The sequence below is a fragment of the Malus domestica genome, chromosome 02 (genome assembly GCF_042453785.1).
Source record: "Malus domestica chromosome 02, GDT2T_hap1".
Classification (NCBI taxonomy): domain Eukaryota; kingdom Viridiplantae; phylum Streptophyta; class Magnoliopsida; order Rosales; family Rosaceae; genus Malus; species Malus domestica.
In genome coordinates this window covers 23,946,626-23,955,028 of record NC_091662.1, presented here as the reverse complement: position 1 = coordinate 23,955,028, position 8,403 = coordinate 23,946,626, and positions in this window count along the sequence as shown.

Sequence of the window (8,403 nt, the reverse complement as noted above, 5' to 3'; positions counted from 1 at the left end):
GTCCCCCTTCCGACTTGTCTATGGCAAGGCGTGCCATCTTCCTGTTGAATTGGAGCACAAAGCACTTTGGGCCATTAAGAAGTTTAACATGAACCTCGAGGAAGCAGGAAGTCAAAGGAGATTGCAATTGAATGAGCTTGATGAGATACGGCTTGAGGCGTACGATAATGCAAGCATTTACAAGCAAAAGACCAAAGCTTTCCATGACAACATGATTGATAGGAGCATATTTATGCGCCTTAGTTTATCTTGTTCTTGTGCATTTATAGTGTTTTTCCTTAGTAAAGTAGTCTTTTAAGCTAGTTTTATGTGTTTTCAGGTTCTAAGGACAAGGGATGCATTTTGGAGCCTTTTGGAGCAAAAGTGGGCTAAAATGGAGTTCATGCATACGAAGCACAAGGGGTGGACGAATTTGAAGGATTGATGAAGCTAGAAAGGCATTTCAAAGTTGAAGAATTGAAGATACAAAGTTTCCTAGTTGAAGTAGGAAAGGGCTTAAACGAAGGATTCCTAAATGAAGAAGGATTCCTAATCAATGTAGGAGTCCTAATTGAAGATGGATTCCTAGACGAATGAAGTTTCCTACTCAAGCAAGGGTTCCTATGTGAAGAAGAAGAGTTAAAGTCAAAAATCAGCTCAAGATAAGGAACCTTATCCAAAACCTCATCCATAACCTTATCTTAGCTTATCTTATCTAAACCAACCTTATCCTATCCTATCTTATCCTAATCCTAAACTATCCACATTCCAGCCACTTAGGAGGGTTTCTAACTAGATTAAGATGCTTAAAAAGGGATTTCTAGAAGACCTAATCTTATCCTACATAAATGGCGCCTAGAACCTTTCTAGAAGCCCCTAAAAATCTGCCTTGCATTATCTTCTAGAACCCTAGCCCTTGTGCCGAATTTTCTACCCTATTTTCCTTGGGATTTTGGTTTCTAGAAGCCTTATCATTTCACACTCTTTGTGCTGCACCTTATCTCCCATTCCTTTTGGGTTTTTGACTTGTTTTCCTAGTAGGATTGTATGTTATTATCCTATGCAGTTTAGGTCTTTTAAACCTTGTCCTTTGCTACCTAGGAGAGGGATTTTCTGCCTATATATACAACTCATTGCTGCACCCTTTGCGGCACCACCTCTCATACACATTCATTCACTCTACAAATTCGTCCAAATACTTCTCCACACCTTTGCCGCACCATCCCCTTCCCCTAAACACTACTACATCCATCCATAACCCTTCTCCACCATCCATAACCCCAAAGAACCTGTCCAAAGTCCTTTGCCGCACCAAGGAGGAGGAGAAGGAAGCTTGGAAGTTCATGCAATTCAAGTTCACGCCGTTGGAATTTCTAGGTGTTTCCTTTCCTTTAATTTCAATGTTTAAACTTATTACTCTTTGTTTTGTGCGTATGAGGAACTAAACCCCCCCTTGGCTAGGGGGGGATTCGAAATACATGTTTATGCTTGCGTTATGATTTGATTACTTCTAATTGCGTTTCATAAGTTGTGAATTCAATTTACTTATCTATGTGAATTACATTGATTTGTGTGTGTTGGTTGAGAGTGCACGCTTAATTATCATGCATAAATTGAATGCTAGGATATAAGGAAATTTCACCTAATCGTTATGGACTTATATTCACAAGTAGTAAAGGTTGATGATCTCAATCGCGTTAAGTAAATTCTTGGCATAAGTTTCATGCACTCATAGTAACAAGTGCTTCGTCAATGCTTATGGTTTTCATAGAACTTAATGATTCTTGCTTGTATCTCTATTATGCAATCATGTAGGGGACTTGTGGGGAATGTTTTGGGTTGTCGTATGCAATCATCCAATTCAATAACGTTAGGAAAATCTGAGGGTTAATTTAAGCGGATCTAATTAACTTGGGGCGTTGAGAGTTCATGGTTTATTGAAAAGCAATTGGAAATCGTTTTATATGCAAGTATAACATGTGTGGAGATGAACCCCTTAGCTAGCCTTCCATCCACCCATTTAAATCAGTTTCGTTTTTACAATCTGTTCTAATTTACAAAGTTTGTTTTGTTTTTAAATTCGTCCAAAACCAATCCCCCTTTAGTTTTAAGTGTCATATTAGTTAGAAACCCATTTAGTTTGTGTTTTTAGGTGTCTTAAGTCAAGTATAAACCAATTTTCGTCCAAATTCTTCCCTAGTGTCCAAAACTGCCCAGAAAGTGGTTTTAAGGCAGTTTTGAGTGTTTATTTGCTGTTTTGAGTCTTTTGGTTTGTTTTAGTGTTTTAAAGTTTAGTTTTACATTCTTTGAGTCTTGTTAGTGTTTTAAACTTGTTTTTACGTTTTTAAGTCAAGTCCAAGTGATTTTACAATCCCTCCTAATCCCCGGCCTAGAACGATCCCTACTTACATACTTGCTACAATTGATAAAAAGAGGGTTAATTTGAGTGTCAACATAATTTTCACATCAATGATCCGTGGGAAATCATTCTCAATTGGGCAGAAAGTGCTATTGTTCAATTCCCGTTTACGTTTGTTTCCCGGTAAGTTACGTTCTAAGTGGATTGGACCGTTTGTTATTACTAACATATCTTCTTATGGTGCCATCCAGATTCAAAGTCTCAAAACAGGTCATGAATTCCAAGTGAACGGACACCGTTTGAAGCCATATTATGAGAACTTTGTTGAACAAACTGTGGAGGATATTTCTTTGGGTGCCGTGGGCACAAATGGAGAATAAAAGGGCTTTTCGTCCGGCTGTACGACGTAAAAGAAAGCGCTACTTGGGAGGCAACCCATGCAATTCAACAAAGGAAGACCAAGGAATTACTTCAATTCCAGATTTGCGTTCCTAAACCCTTCTCTTTGTTGTTTATTTTGAATCTGCCTATTTAGTTGTTTTACTTGCTGTTTTATGTTTCTTTTTGTTTAGTGTGGTTTTATGCTTGAAACATTGAGGACAATGTTTGATTTAAGTGTGGGGGGGTAACTAAGTGTTTTAGATACAAATTCGTGGGATTTTATCACCCTAAACTTGAAGACTTGTTCCTTGCTGTTTTTAAGTGTTTTTGAGCAGTTTTGATGTGTTTTAGTGTGTTTTGAAGTAAAAATCCGAAAATTACATAAAAATTTGAAAAATTTGTTTTAAAAACCCAAAAAGAGTTGTTTTTGTGTTTGTTTGTGTCTTAGGGTACCTTCCAACACAATGATGAGGATTTGGTTTTTAAGTGCATGACTGTTAAAGAAAGTGACTAACATGGATGAAAGTTTGATTTACTCTTTGTTATGTTTAGTTGTGGTTATAACTTATGAATTCACATGCAATCATAAAAGAAAAAATCAGTTTTTGTAACATGCTTGAAGGAAGGAACTCAAACTAACGCTACAACCTTGTGAGACTTGAGCCTAAACGCTTATTTGGAGAGTTAAAATCTGTGCATTCTTTGTTTTCTAAGTCGTTGCATGATCTCATTATTCCTTGCTTGGTTGCTACTTAGAAGGCGTTTCATCATTTAGTTCCAAATGCTAGAACTCATGCCCATTTCATTCAAAGCATGTTATTGATTTGCATAACACATATTCAAGATGAAGTTGTGTAGTGACCACCACCTTAGCCAAAAAGCCGTGTGCCCTATGTCATTGTGATTTGTAGGTTTTAACCCCATTGAGCCTTGTTAGCCTTCGTTATTTGTTAACCCATGTTTTCCTCACCTAGCCTAGTTTAGGACCATCCAAACCCTTGTTCTTAAAGCATAGTAAAGCATGGTTCAAATTGAATTCCTTTTGATTTATGTTGGCAGAAAACTAGTGTGGGGGAAGTATTTCTTTTGTGATTTTGTGTGCCATAGGCACGTGTGGAAAGAAAAGAAAAAAAAAAGATAAGAAAAAAATTCGTGGAAAAAGAAAAAATGAAGAAAAAAATATGAAAAGTGTGAAAAAGAGTTGAAAAGTTGAGAAAAAGAGTTCCAAAGTATTGTTTGTTGAAGTAAGGGTCCAAAACAATGAATTCGGCCCTAAGGAGTTGTTTAAATCTTTCCCTTTTGTTTTAAAGTTAATTTCTGCACTCTAAGTGAATTCTAAGTCTCAATTTCATTGCTTTGCTTACTATTGCTTGAAGAACATTTGTTTTCCTTATCCTTTCCTTGTTAACCAACACCCCAAGCCCCATTACAACCCTTAACTTCTACCTTGAGTGTTATGTGTTTCAATTTGTGGAGTTTGAATTTGGTATGAGCATATGGTGTCACTGGTTCTCGCATCTAAGTAGTAGCATTCCATTCATGAGATCATATCTAAACATGCTTCTTAACTCTAGAAATTGCGTTCTTTGTGAAACATATATGTGAGCATTCGTTTTCATATCTACATCAATCTTCTCACATATGACTAGTGTAGGGTGTGGAGTTAGAAAATCTGAGTGAAAATAGAGTGTATATCTTGTAAGGAATTGAGGGAATTCTCTAAGGCATGTTACTACATTCAAAGCATTGTTTTAATTGATTACTTGTGAACTAGTAAGTGGTGGCTTTAATTAAGTATGTGCTTGTGTAAAGATGACTCAAATCTGTGGGGATAACAATCTTTAACATGTCATGTGCATTGGAAATCCCTGAGGCAAACGTTGGAAGGTTTAGGTTTGTTTTGGTTAGTTTGTTTCGTTTCGTTTTCTTTCTTTTGTTTGTTTTGCTCGAGGACTAGCAAAAGCTAAGTGTGGGGGAATTTGATAGGAGCATATTTATGCGCCTTAGTTAGCTAGTTCTTATGCATCTTTGTTATGTTTTCTTCGTTAAAGTAGTCTTTTAAGCTACTTTCATGTGTTTTCAGGTTTAAAGGACATATTACATGAAATGATGCAATTTGGAGCTTTTGGAGCAAAATGTGAGATTGGATTAAAAAGGACATGCTTGGAACACAAGGTTGGGATGGAATTGAAGAGTTGAAGATTTGAGGTTTCCTACTTGAAGTAGGAAAGCTAAGCCTAAAAGTTTCCATTTTGGGTCGATCTTTCCTAAATCGGAATTGGCAACCAAAGTTTCTAAAAGTGGAAGTTTCTATTCTTGGAGGTTTCCATTTTCGAGAGTTTCTATTCTTGGCGTTGGGCTTTTAGATGACCTAAACCCAAATTTCCTTGTGGACCTTCAACCCATGCCGAACCCTAGGGCCTAATCATCTAAAATCTGCCATGTTAAACCCTAGTCCATTCCTCCTAAACCCAAGCCGCACCTTTCCACCTAGAAGCCCTATTTTACAAACCCTAAACCCTAGTCCACTTAAGTGCCGCACCTAACCCTAGCCCATTATTAAAAATCTGATTTCATTATTAACCTAGAAGCCTTATCTATTTCGCATCAAATTTATGCATGAGAATTAAGTGAAACTCCCTCATAATCTAGCATCATATTCTAGCATCATATTCTAGATGTAAGTAGTGAAGATTATGAGGGAGTTTCACCTAATAGTTACAATCTTATAATCACAAGTAGTGAAGATTATGAGGGAGTTTCACTTAATTCTCATGCATAAATTTGATGCGAAATAGATAAGCACACAAATTAAACCCTCTTTTTGTCAAATTGTAGCAAAGATGTAAGTAGGGATCGTTCTAAACCGGGGATTAGGAGGGATTGCTAAACACTTAGAAACTGACTTAAAACTCAAAAACAAAGTTTAAAAACACTAACTTAGACTCAACGAATGCAAAAGTAAAGGTTAAAACACTTAAACAAACCTAAAACTCAAAACAGCAACTAGAAGACTCAAAACTGCCTAAAAACCACTTTCTGGGCAGTTTTGAGCACCTACACTAATTTGGACGAAATTTGATGAAAACTTGAATCAAAATACTTAGAAACACAAATCAAAACACTTTCTAACTAATCTAAGACTTCAAATTAAAGGGGGATTTGTTTTGGACGAAAATTTAACACAAAACAGAAACTTGAACTAAACAGATTGTAAAAACGATTTTGGTGAAATAGATGGATAAAAGGCTAGTTAGGAGGTTCTTCTCCACACATGTCACACTTGCAAACAAAATGATTTTCAGTTGTTCTTCCAATAAATTATAAAGACTCAATGCCCCGAATTAACCGTGAATTGCACTAATTAACCCTCAGTTTTTCCAGAATTTATCAAGTTGGATGATTGCATACGACAACTTAAAACATTCCCTACAAGTTCCCTACATGAATTGCATAATAGAGATACAAGCAAGAATCATTACGTTTTATGAAAAACATAAGCATTGACGAAGCATTTGTTACTATGAATTGCATGAAACTTATGCTAAGAATTCATTCAACGCGATCGTTTTCAAGCGATCTTCACTACTTGTGATTATAAGATTGTAACTATTAGGTGAAACTCCCTCATAATCTAGCATCATATTCATGCATGAGAATTAAGCGTGCACTCTCAATCAACATACACAAATACGTTATCAATCAAATAGATGAATGAATTGAATCCATAACTCATGAAATAACAACTGAATGTAATCGAAGCAAATTGCAAGCATGTACATGGTTTCGAATCACCCCCCAACTAAGGGGGTTTAGTTCCTCATACTCACAACACAAAGTTTATTGAATTGAAACATCGAAGACATAAGAAAGATTACACCTAAAATGCCAAAGAAGTCCACTTTGAAATCTGCACAGAAAGCTCCTCTTTCTTCTTCTCCTTGCTGCGGCAGAGATGGTTTTGGGGGTTTTTGGATGTGATTTTTGATGTAGGAAGGGAATTAGGATGGTATGGGGGTGCGGCAAGGTGTGTGTGTGGTGTATGGAGGTGTAGGATGGTGTATAGAGGTGGAGAATGGTGGCTGGAATGGATGAAGGCTGCGGCAAAGTGGGGAATAGGGTTTTGACGAATTTCTGAATATGGAGAGGGAGAGAGTGTGCGGCTAGGGTGTAAGGGTGGTATATATAGGCACTTAGAAACCCTAATGAAATCAGATTTTTAATAATGGGCTAGGGTTAGGTGCGGCACTTAAGTGGACTAGGGTTTAGGGTTTGTAAAATAGGGCTTCTAGGTGGAAAGGTGCGGCTTGGGTTTAGGAGGAATGGACTAGGGTTTAACATGGCAGATTTTAGATGATTAGGCCCTAGGGTTCGGCATGGGTTGAAGGTCCACAAGGAAATTTGGGTTTAGGTCATCTAAAAGCCCAACGCCAAGAATAGAAACTCTCGAAAATGGAAACCTCCAAGAATAGAAACTTCCACTTTTAGAAACTTTGGTTGCCAATTCCGATTTAGGAAAGATCGACCCAAAATGGAAACTTTTAGGCTTAGCTTTCCTACTTCAAGTAGGAAACCTCAAATCTTCAACTCTTCAATTCCATCCCAACCTTGTGTTCCAAGCATGTCCTTTTTAATCCAATCTCACATTTTGCTCCAAAAGCTCCAAATTGCATCATTTCATGTAATATGTCCTTTAAACCTGAAAACACATGAAAGTAGCTTAAAAGACTACTTTAACGAAGAAAACATAACAAAGATGCATAAGAACTAGCTAACTAAGGCGCATAAATATGCTCCTATCAGCCGTATGGTGCATGAGGAGGATGCCGTGCCTATCATAGAGACATTCCCCGATGAGCAACTGATGTCCGTCAAGGTAAGTGAACCGTGGTATGCTGATTTGGTGAACTATTTGGTGTCTAAACATGTTCCTAGTGAATTACTTAAACACCAATGTGATAAATTGAAGAAAGAGGCACGGTTTTATGTGTGGGATGACCCGTATTTATGGAAATATTGCCCTGACCAAGTTATACGTAGGTGTGTGCACGATTCTGAGTTTAATGCTATTCTAACCTTTTGTCACACTTATGCTTGTGGGGGACACTTTGGCACTCAAAGAACAGCACTTAAGGTGTTAGAATGTGGTTTCTATTGGCCTACCATCTTTAGGGATGCTAGAACATTTTGCATGTCTTGTGATAGATGCCAAAGAACGGGCAATATTGGTCCTAAACAACAAATGCCGCAAACCCTCATTTTTAGTGTTGAAATCTTTGATGTTTGGGGTATTGATTTTATGGGTCCCTTTCCTTCGTCACATGGGTTTCTTTATATATTGCTTGCTGTGGATTATGTGTCGAAATGGGTGGAAGCAAAAGCCACCCGAACTAATGATTCTCGAGTGGTTGCAGATTTTGTGAAAACTAACATTTTTGCAAGGTTTGGAATGCCACGAGTGCTAATCAGTGATGGAGGTTCCCATTTTTGTAATCGAACCATCGAGGCGTTGCTCAAGAAATACAATGTCACGCATAAGGTGGCCACACCTTATCATCCTCAAACGAGCGGGCAAGCCGAGGTTTCGAATAGGGAAATCAAGCAGATTCTTAAGAAGACCGTGGGGCCTACAAGGAAGGATTGGAGTTTACGCTTAAACGATGCATTGTGGGCGTATCGCACTG